The 12,187-nt window shown below is 43.5% G+C and overlaps 1 pseudogene; it reads left to right on the top strand.

The window, feature by feature from the left end:
- Nucleotides 1–11,744, top strand: part of LOC125507551 — a 37,292-nt pseudogene extending 25,548 nt beyond the window's left edge.
- Nucleotides 11,745–12,187: the final 443 nt, after the last annotated feature.

The following is a 12,187-nucleotide window of genomic DNA, read 5'->3' as shown; positions in this document are numbered from 1 at the left end:
TTATTTATTTCCTTATTTCATGATAAATGTTTATTATTCATGCTAGAATTGTATTAACCGGAAACATAATACATGTGTGAATACATAGACAAACAGAGTGTCACTAGTATACCTCTACTTGACTAGCTCGTTAATCAAAGATGGTTATGTTTCCTAACCATGAACAAAGAGTTGTTATTTGATTAACGGGATCACATCATTAGATGAATGATCTGATTGACATGACCCATTCCGTTAGCTTAGCACCCGATCGTTTAGTATGTTGATATTGCTTTCTTCATGACTTATACATGTTCCTATGAGTATGAGATTATGCAACTCCCGTTTGCCGGAGGAACACTTTGTGTGCAACCAAACGTCACAACGTAACTGGGTGATTATAAAGGAGCTCTACAGGTGTCTCCAAAGGTAAATGTTGGGTTGGCGTATTTCGAGATTAGGATTTGTCACTCCGATTGTCGGAGAGGTATCTCTGGGCCCTCTCGGTAATGCACATCACTTAAACCTTGCAAGCATTGCAACTAATGAGTTAGTTGCGGGATGATGTATTACAGAACGAGTAAAGAGACTTGCCGGTAACGAGATTGAACTAGGTATTGGATACCGATGATCGAATCTTGGGCAAGTAACATACCGATAACAAAGGGAACAACGTATGTTGTTATGCGGTCTGACCGATAAAGATCTTCGTAGAATATGTAGGAGCCAATATGGGCATCCAGGTCCCGCTATTGGTTATTGACCGGAGACGTGTCTCAGTCATGTATACATTGTTCTCGAACCGTAGGGTCCGCACGCTTAAGGTTGCGATGACAGTTATATTATGAGTTTTGATGTACCGAAGGAGTTCAGAGTCCCGGATGAGATCGGGGACATGACGAGGAGTCTCGAAATGGTCGAGACGTAAAGATCGATATATTGGACGACTATATTCGGACTTCGGAAAGGTTCCGAGTGATTCGGGTATTTTTCGGAGTACCGGAGAGTTACGGGAATTCGCCGGGAGAAGTATTGGGCCTTGATGGGCTTTAGTGGGAAGAGGAGAAAGGGCCTGCTGCGCCCCCCTCCCCTCTAGTCCGAATTGGACTAGGGAAAAGGGGGCCCGCCACCTTTCCTTCTCCTCCACTTCCTTCTCCCTTCCTCCCCTCTTGGTGGACTCCTACTAGGACTTGGAGTCCTAGTAGGACTCCACATCCTGGCCGCACCTAGCCTTGGCCGGCCTCCTCCTCCTCCATCCTTTATATACAGGGGTAGGGGGCACCCCATAGACACACAAGTTGATCCACGTGATCGTTCCTTAGCCGTGTGCGGTGCCCCCTGCCACCATATTCCACCTCGATCATATCGTTGTAGTGCTTAGGCGAAGCCCTGCGTCGGTAGAACATCATCATCGTCTCCACGCCGTTGTGCTGACGGAACTCATCCCCGAAGCTTTGCTGGATCGGAGCCCGGGGAGCGTCATCGAGCTGTACGTGTGCTAAGAACTCGGAGGTGCCGGAGTAACGGTGCTTGGATCGGTCGGATCGGGAAGACGTATGACTACTTCCTCTACGTTGCGTCAACGCTTCCGCAGTCGGTCTGCGTGGGTACGTAGACAACACTCTCCCCTCTCGTTGCTATGCATCACCATGATCTTGCGTGTGCGTAGGAAATTTTTTGAAATTACTACGTTCCCCAACAGTGGCATCCGAGCCTAGGTTTTATGGTTTGATGTTATATGCACGAGTAGAACACAAGTGAGTTGTGGGCGATATAAGTCATACTGCCTACCAGCATGTCATACTTTGGTTCGGCGGTATTGTTGGATGAAGCGGCCCGGACCGACATTACGCGTACGCTTACGGGAGACCGGTTTCCCCAACGTGCTTTGCACATAGGTGACTTGCGGGTGACTGTTTCTCCAACTTTAGTTGAACCGAGTGTGGCTACGCCCGGTCCTTGCGAAGGTTGAAACGGAGTCAAATTGACAAACTATCGTTGTGGTTTTGATGCGTAGGTGAGATTGGTTCTTGCTTAAGCCCGTAGCAGCCACGTAAAACTTGCAACAACAAAATAGAGGACGCCTAACTTGTTTTTGCAGGGCATGTTGTGATGTGATATGGTCAAGACGTGATGAGATATAAGTTGTTGTATGAGATGATCATGTTTTGTTGAAGTTATCGGCAACTGGCAAAATACTTATGGTTGTCTCTCTATTGCATAAGATGCAAGTGCCCAATAATTGCTTTACTTTATCGCTATGCGATAGCAATAGTTGCAAGAGCAATAGTTGGCGAGACGACCGTGTGACGACACATTGATATAGATCAAGATGATGGAGATCATGGTGTCATACCAGTGACGATAGAGATCATAACAGTACTTTGGAGATGGAGATCAAAGGCGCAAGATGATGATGGCCATATCATATCACATATTTTGATTGCATATGATGTTTATCTTTTATACATCTTATTTTGCTTAGTTTGACGGTAGCATTTTAAGATGATCTCTCACTAATTATCAAGAAGTGTTCTCCCTGAGTATGCACCATTGCGAAAGTTCTTCGTGCTGAGACACCACGTGATGATCGGGTGTGATAGGCTCTACGTTCATATACAACGGGTGCAAAACAGTTGCACACGCGGAATACTCAGGTTATACTTGACGAGCCAAGCATATACAGACATGGCCTCGGAACACGGAGACCGAAAGGTCGAGCGTGAATCATATAGTAGATATGATCAACATAGTGATGTTCACCAATGAAACTGCTCCATCTCACGTGATGATCGGACATGGTTTAGTTGATTTGGATCACGTGATCACTTAGAGGATTACAGGGATGTCTATCTAAGTGGGAGTTCTTAAGTAATATGATTAATTAAACTTTATCATGAACTTAGTCCTGGTAGTATTAGCATATCTATGTTGTAGATCAATAGCTCGCGTTGTTCCTTTCATATGTTTATTTTGATATGTTCCTAGAGAAAAATTGTGTTGAAAGATGTTAGTAGCAACGATGCGGATTGGATCCATGATCTGAGGTTTATCCTCATTGCTGCATAGAAGAATTATGTCCTTGATGCACCGCTAGGTGACAGACCTATTGCAGGAGCAGATGCAGACGTTATGAACGTTTGGCTTGCTCAATATGATGACTAATTGATAGTTTAGTATACCATGCTTAACAGCTTAGAATCGGGACTTCAAAGACGTTTTGAACGTCATGGACCATATGAGATGTTCCAGGAGTTGAAGTTAATATTTCAAGCAAATACCCGAGTTGAGAGATATGAAGTCTCCAACAATTTCTATAGCTAAAAAGATGGAGGAGAATCGCTCAACTAGTGAGCATGTGCTCAGATTGTCTGGGTACTACAATCGCTTGAATCAAGTGGGAGTTAATCTTCCAGATAAAATAGTGATTGACAGAATTCTCTAGTCACCATCACCAAGTTAGTAGAACTTCATGATGAACTATAATATGCAAGGGATGACAAAAGTAATTCCCAAGCTCTTCGTGATGCTAAAATCGACGAAGGTAGAAATCAAGAAAACATCAAGTGTTGATGGTAGACAAGACCACTAGTTTCAAGAAAAGGGCAAAAGGAAGAAAGGGAACTTCAAGAAGAACGGCAAGCAAGTTGCTGCTCAAGTGAAGAAGCCCAAGTCTGGACCTAAGCCTGAGACTAAGTGCTTCTACTTCAAAGGGACTGATCGCTGGAAGCGGAACTACCCCAAGTGATTGGCGGATAAGAAGGATGGCAAAGTGAACATAAGTATGTTTGATATACATGATTATTGATGTGTACTTTACTAGTGTTTATAGCAACCCCTCAGTATTTGATACTAGTTCAGTTGCTAAGAGTAGTAACTCGAAAACGGGAGTTGCAGAATGAACAGAAACTAGTTAAGGGTGAAGTGACGATGAGTGTTGGAAATAGTTCCAAGATTGATATGATCATCATCGCACACTCCCTATACTTTCGGGATTAGTGTTGAACCTAAATAAGTGTTATTTGGTGTTTGCGTTGAGCATGAATATGATTTGATCATGTTTATTGCAATACAGTTATTCATTTAAGTTAGAGAACAATTGTTGTTCTGTTTACATGAATAAAACCTTCTATGGTCATACACACCAACAAAATGGTTTGTTGGATCTCGATCGTAGTGATACACATATTCATAATATTGAAGCCAAAAGATGCAAAGTTAATAATGATAGTGCAACTTATTTGTGGCACTGCCGTTTAAGTCATATTGGTGTAAAGCGCATGAATAAACTCCATGTTGATGGGTTTTTGGAATCACTTGATTATGAATCACTTGATGCTTGCGAACCATGCCTCATGGGCAAGATGACTAAAACGCCGTTCTCCGGAACAATGAAGCAAGCAACAGATTTGTTGGAAATCATACATACTGATGCATGTGGTCTGATGAATATTAAGGCTTGCAGCGGGTATCATTATTTTCTAACCTTCACAGATGATTTGAGCAGATATGGGTATATCTACTTGATGAAACATAAGTCTAAAACATTTGAAAAGTTCAAAGAATTTCAGAGTGAAGTGGAAAATCATCGTGACAAGAAAATAAAAGTTTCTACGATCTGATCGCGGAGACGAATATTTGAGTTACGAGTTTGGTCTTAAATTAAAACAATGTGGAATAGTTTCACAAACTCATGCCACCTGGAACACCACAGCATAATGGTGTGTCTGAACGTCACAACCGTACTTTATTGGATATAGTACAATCTATGACGTTTCTTACCGATTTACCAATATCGTTTTGGGATCATGCTTTAGAGACAGCTGCATTCACATTAAAAAGGGGCACCATCTAAGTCCGTTGAGACGACACAATCTGAACTGTGGTTTGGCAAGAAACCAAAGTTGTCGTTTCTTAAAGTTTGGGGCAACGATGCTTATGTGAAAAAGTTTCATCCTGATAAGCTCAAACCCAAATCGGAGAAATGTGTCTTCATAGGATACCCAAAGAAGACTATTGGGTACACCTTCTATCACAGATCCGAAGGCAAAACTTTTGTTGCTAAATTTGGAATCTTTCCAGAGAAGGAGTTTCTCTCGAAAGAAGTGAGTAGGAGGAAAGTAGAAAACTTGATAAGGTAATTGTACCTTCTCCCTTATTGGAAACTAGTTCATCACAGAATTTTGTTCCTGTGACTACTACACCAATTAGTGAGGAAGCTAATGACGATGATCATGTAACTTCAGATCAAGTTACTACCAAACCTCGTAGGTAAACCAGGGTGAGATCCGCACCAGAGTGGTACGGTAACCCTATTCTGGAAGTCATGCTACCAGATCATGATGAACCTACAAACTATGAAGAAGCGATGGTGAGCCCAGATTCCGCAAAATGGCTTGAAGCCATGAAATCTGAGATAGGATCCATGTATGAGAACAAAGTATAGACTTTGGTTGACTTGCCCGATGTTCGGCAAGCCATTGAGATTAAATGGATCTTCAAGAAGAAGACTGACGCTGATGGTAATGTTACTGTCTACAAAGCTCGACTTGTCACAAAAGGTTTTCGACAAGTTCAAGTGGTTGACTACGATGAGACCTTCTCACCCGTAGCGATGCTTAAGTCTGTCCGAATCATGTTAGCAATTGCCGCGTTTTATGAAATCTGGCAAATGGATAAACAAAACTGCATTCCTTAATGGATTTATTAAAGAAGAGTTGTATATGATGCAACCAGAAGGTTTTGTCAATCCTAAAGGTGCTAACAAAATATGCAATCTCCAGCGATCCATCTATGGACTGGTGCAAGCATCTCGGAGTTGGAATATACGCTTTGATAAGTTGATCAAAGCATATAGTTTTATACAGACTTGCGGTGAAGCCTGTATTTACAAGAAAGTGAGTGGGAGCACTACAGCATTTCTGATAAGTATATGTGAATGACATATTGTTGATCGGAAATAATGTAGAATTATTCTGCAAAGCATAAAGGAGTGTTTGAAAGGAGTTTTTCAAAGAAAGACCTCGGTGAAGCTACTTACTATTGAGCATCAAGATCTATAGAGATAGATCAAAATGCTTGATAAGTTTTTTCAATGAGTACATACCTTGACAAGATTTTGAAGTAGTTCAAAATGGAACAAGTCAAAGAAAGAGTTCTTGTCTGTGTTACAAGGTGTGAAATTGAGTAAGACTCAAAGCCCGACCACGGCAGAAGATAGAAAGAGAATGAAAGTCATTCCCTATGCCCCAGCCATAGGTTCTACAAAGTATGTCATGCTGTGTACCAGATCTATTGTATACCCTACACTAAGTTTAGCAAGGGAGTACAATAGTGATCTAGGAGTAGATCACTGGACAGCGGTCAAAATTATCCTTAGTGGAATAAGGATATGTTTTCTCGATTATGGAAGTGACAAAAGGTTCGTCGTAAAGGGTTACGTCGATGCAAGTTTTGACACTAATCTAGATGACTCTAAGTCTCGGTCTAGATACATATTGAAAGTGGGAGCATAGCTAGTAGCTCCGTATGCAGAGCATTGTTGACATAGAAATTTCGCAAAATACTTACGGATCTGAATGTGACAGACCCGTTGACTAAAATTATCTCACAAGCAAAACATGATCACACCTTAGTACTCTTTGGGTGTTAATCACATAGTGATGTGAACTAGATTACTGACTCTAGTAAACCCTTTGGGTGTTCATCATATATCGATGTGAACTATGGGTGTTAATCACATAGTGATGTGAACTATTGTTGTTAAATCACATGGCGATGTGAACTAGATTATTGACTCTAGTGCAAGTGGGAGACTGAAGGAAATATGCCCTAGAGGCAATAATAAAGTTATTATTTATTTCCTTATATCATGATAAATGTTTATTATTCATGCTAGAATTGTATTAACCGGAAACATAATACATGTGTGAATACATAGACAAACAGAGTGTCACTAGTATGCCTCTACTTGACTAGCTCGTTAATCAAAGATGGTTATGTTTCCTAACCATGAACAAAGAGTTGTTACTTGATTAACGAGGTCACATCATTAGTTGAATGATCTTGACCCATTCCGTTAGCTTAACACTTGATCGTTTAGTTTGTTGCTATTGCTTTCTTCATGACTTATACATGTTCCTATGACTATGAGATTATGCAACTCCTGTTTACCGGAGGAACACTTTGTGTGCAACCAAACGTCACAACGTAACTGGGTGATTATAAAGGTGCTCTACAGGTGTCTCCAAAGGTATTTGTTGGGTTGGCGTATTTCGAGATTAGGATTTGTCACTCCGATTGTCGGAGAGGTATCTCTAGGCCCTCTCAGTAATGCACATCACTATAAGCCTTGCAAGCATTGCAACTAATGAGTTAGTTGCGGGATGATGTATTATAGAACGAGTAAAGAGACTTGCCGATAATGAGATTGAACTAGGTATTGAGATACCGACGATCGAATCTCAGGCAAGTAACATACCGATGACAAAGGGAACAACGTATTGTTGTTATGCGGTCTGACCGATTAAAGATCTTCGTAGAATATGTAGGAGCCAATTATGGGCATCTAGGTCCCGCTATTGGTTATTGACCGAAGACGTGTCTCGGTCATGTATACATTGTTCTCGAACCCGTAGGGTCCGCACGCTTAAGGTTTCGGTTGCGATGACAGTTATATTATGAGTTTTGATGTACCGAAGGAGTTCAGAGTCCCGGATGAGATCGGGGACATGACGAGGAGTCTCGAAATGGTCGAGACGTAAAGATCGATATATTGGACGACTATATTCGGACTTCGGAAAGGTTCCGAGTGATTCGGGTATTTTTCGGAGTATCGGAGAGTTACGGGAATTCGCCGGGAGAAGTATTGGGCCTTGATGGGCTTTAGTGGGAAGAGGAGAAAGGGCCTGCTGCGCCCCCCTCCCCTCTAGTCCGAATTGGACTAGGGAAAAGGGGGCCCGCCACCTTTCCTTCTCCTCCACTTCCTTCTCCCTTCCTCCCCTCTTGGTGGACTCCTACTAGGACTTGGAGTCCTAGTAGGACTCCACATCCTGGCCGCACCTAGCCTTGGCCGGCCTCCTCCTCCTCCATCCTTTATATACAGGGGCAGGGGGCACCCCATAGACACACAAGTTGATCCACGTGATCGTTCCTTAGCCGTGTGCGGTGCCCCCTGCCACCATATTCCACCTCGATCATATCGTTGTAGTGCTTAGGCGAAGCCCTGCGTCGGTAGAACATCATCATCGTCACCACGCCGTTGTGCTGACGGAACTCATCCCCGAAGTTTTGTTGGATCGGAGCCCGGGGAGCGTCATCGAGCTGTACGTGTGCTAAGAACTCGGAGGTGCCGGAGTAACGGTGCTTGGATCGGTCGGATCGGGAAGACGTATGACTACTTCCTCTATGTTGCGTCAACGCTTCCGCAGTCGGTCTGCGTGGGTACGTAGACAACACTCTCCCCTCTCGTTGCTATGCATCACCATGATCTTGCGTGTGCGTAGGAAATTTTTTGAAATTACTACGTTCCCCAACACCTTCCTCCTTGGTTGTGCATGAAGTGGAAGTTCATTATGATGCCAGTGCTCATCCAAGGCCCTAAGCAACCCGGCAACGACATTGATGTGTACCTAAGGCCATTAGTTGAAGAACTCTTACAACTATGGAATGGAACAGGTGTACGTGCGTGGGATGAGCACATGGGGGAAGAATTTGACCTAAAGGCATTGTTGTTCATGACCATCAATGATTGGCCTGCTCTCACTAACCTTTCAGGACAGACAAACAAGGGATACCGTGCATGCACGCACTGTTTGGACGATACCGACAGTATATATTTGGCTAATTGTAAGAAGAATGTGTACCTGGGACATCATCGATTTCTTCCGAGAAGGCATCCCGTAAGAAAGAAAGGCAAGCATTTCAAAGGTGAGGCGGATCACCGGACGAAGCCTCGCCACCATACTGGTGCTGATGTACATGATATGGTCAAGGATTTGAATGTGGTCTTTGGAAAGGGTCCTGGTGGACAACCTGTTCCGAATGACGCTGACGGACGCGCACCCATGTGGAAGAAGAAATCTATATTTTGGGACCTGCCCTATTGGAAAGACCTAGAGGTCCGCTCCGCAATCGACGTGATGCACGTGACGAAGAATCTTTGTGTGACCCTGCTTGGCTTCTTGGGCGTGTATGGGAAGACAAAAGATACACCTGAGGCACGGGAGGACCAGCAACGTATGCACGGAAAAGACGGCATACATCAGGGTCATGCAAGCTACGCTCTTACCAAAGAAGAGAAGGAAATCTTGTTTGAATGCCTGCTTAGTATTAAGGTACCGTCTGGCTTCTCGTCGAATATAAAGGGAATAATAAACATGGCAGAGAAAAAGTTCCAGAACCTAAAGTCTCATGACTGCCACGTGATTATGACGCAACTGCTTCCGGTTGCATTGAGGGGGCTTCTACCGGAAAACGTTCGATTAGCCATTGTGAAGCTATGTGCATTTCTCAATGCAATCTCTCAGAAGGTAATCGATCCAGAAATCATACCAAGGTTAGAGAATGATTTGGTGCAATGTCTTGTCAGTTTCGAGTTGGTGTTCCCACCATCCTTCTTCAACATCATGACGCACGTCCTAGTTCACCTATGCGAAGAGATTAACGTTTTGGGTCCTGTATTTCTACACAATATGTTCCCCTTTGAGAGGTTCATGGGAGTCTTAAAGAAATATGTTCATAACCGTGCTAGGCCAGAAGGAAGCATCTCCAAGGGCCATGAAAATGAGGAGGTCATTGAGTTTTGCATTGACTTTATTCCTGACCTTAAGCCGATTGGTGTTCCTGAATCGCGGCATAAGGGCAGACTGGATGGAAAAGGCATGCTAGGAGGGGAACAAATAATATGTATGGATGTACATTCTCTCACTGAAGCACACTACACAGTTCTACAGAATTCCGCCTTGGTGGCTCCGTATATGGATGAACACAAGAATTTGCTACGCTCTAAACACCCGGAGCGATCTGATGACTGGATTACACGTGAACAAACCAGGAGTTTCGCCAGCTGGTTGCAGACACGTACCATGCATGACACCTCTATTGAAGATGACCTGTACTTGCTGTCCCAGTTACCATCTTCGAACATAATGACTTTCAAAGGGTACGAGATAAATGGTAATACATTTTACACGATCGCCCAAGATAAGAAGAGCACCAACCAAAACAGTGGTGTCTGCTTTGATGCAGAAACCAAGACGGGAAAGGAAACATATTATGGTTATATACAGGACATATGGGAACTTGACTATCGACATGGTTTGAAGGTCCCTTTGTTTCGGTGCAAATGGGTCAATATGACACGAGGCGGGGTAACGGAAGACCCGCAGTACGGAATGACAACAATGGATCTCAACAATCTTGCGTATGCAAATGAACCATTCGTCATAGCCAATGATGTGGCACAGGTTTTCTATGTGAGGGACATGTCTACCAAGCCAAGAAAAAGAAAAGATAAGTAAGCGAATGCATCGTACAATGAGCCAAAGCGGCACATAGTTCTTTCTGGGAAGAGAAACATCGTGGGAGTGGATGACAAGACAGACATGTCAGAAGATTATGAAAAGTTTGATAAAATTGCTCCATTCACAGTGAATATTGACCCAAGCATCCCGTTAAATGATGAAGATTTTCCATGGTTACGGTGCAAAGGGACACACCCGAAGAAAAAGTTTCACACCCAAAGATCTGGGATGTGATCGGCTTCACTATCATCACTTTGTTCTGTGTTTCACACCCAGGAGGGAATCTCTGTAATAGTTAGGGTAGTTATGTGTTTTGGCATTTGAAACGCGAAGAAATTTTATGTGCAAACAAATTCTTTCATGCCTTTACTGATTTTTAAAGTTAAGTTATTCACAAACTAGTGATTCACACTAATTTCAAATAATTCAAAATTTAAACTATTCAAATTTGAAAACTACGGGCACTGACAGAAAGTTTGTAATTTTTTGTACCTAAAGCAAAAATATTCACAAAGAAACTCTAAATACACAAAAAAACAACTCAAAAATAAATAAAGCAAAAAAATAAAAAAATAAAAGCCCGCCTACTGGGCCAGAGCGGCCTGCATACGACTAGAAACCCAACCCGTTGTTGGGCCAAGACGCAGGCCCGCAAAGGCCCAGTAGGCCACAGGGCAGTACAGAACATGTAGGCCCAGTAGGCCTGCTTTGGAGAGGAGCTCGAGAGAGCTACCGCACTGGGATTTATAAACCAGTGCGGACGCCCCTCGGCTACCAAGGTGGGACTAAACTTGCCGCACCGCACCTACGCCAGCGCACCCCCTTTAGTGCCGGGTGGTAGCACCAACCGGTACTAAAGGGGGGGTCTTTAGTACCGGTTGGAGCCACCACTCGGCACTAAAGGGGTGCGGTTCCCGACGCTTGGCCTGGCCAAAACAGGCCTTTAGTACCGGTTGGTGGCTCCAACCGGTACTAAAGGTGTTTTCTATATAAGAAAACACTTCAAAATTTTTTGTCAGTTTCCTCTGCTTCATCGCCGCTGCCCAGTCCCGCACCGTCGCCACCCCCGTCGCGCCGTCCCCGTTGACTCCGCGCCGCCCCTGTCCTCGTCGCGCCGCCCCTGTCACGCCGTCCGCGTCGCCGGCCCATCCCCGTCCCCACACCGGCCCGCGTCCACGTCCCCGCACCTGTCCGCATCATCGTCGCCGTCGCCGTCGCCTCGACCTCTCGCCCGCGCTGTGAGCCCCTGTCCCCCCTATCCTCCCTCCAATCGAAGCCGCCGCGCCGTCGACGCCGTCGCCTTGGCTCGCCGTCGCCGTCGCCTCTGCACACACGCATGCATACACAAACACACATATACACACAAACACACACACACACACACAATGTTTTTAGTTTTTAGTTTTTCTATTTTTAGTTTCTAGTTTTTAGTTTTTTTCTTCTGTTTTTTCTGCATTAATGTTATAGAAATGTTAGTTATATATAGAAATGTTAGAAATGTTAGTCATATAGAAATGTTAGTTTTTTCTGTATTAATGTTATAGAAATGTTAGTTATATAGAAATGCTAGTTTTTTCTGTTTTTTAGTTATAGAAATATTAGAAATGTTAGTTATATAGCATTGTTAGATATGTTATAGGAATGTTAGTTATATAGAAATGTTAGAAATTTTAGTTATCAAAATC

Source organism: Triticum urartu, chromosome 5, assembly GCF_003073215.2.
Source record: "Triticum urartu cultivar G1812 chromosome 5, Tu2.1, whole genome shotgun sequence".
Classification (NCBI taxonomy): Eukaryota; Viridiplantae; Streptophyta; class Magnoliopsida; order Poales; family Poaceae; genus Triticum; species Triticum urartu.
Note: the sequence above shows the minus strand (reverse complement) of the source record. Positions and strands in the feature narration are given on the sequence as shown.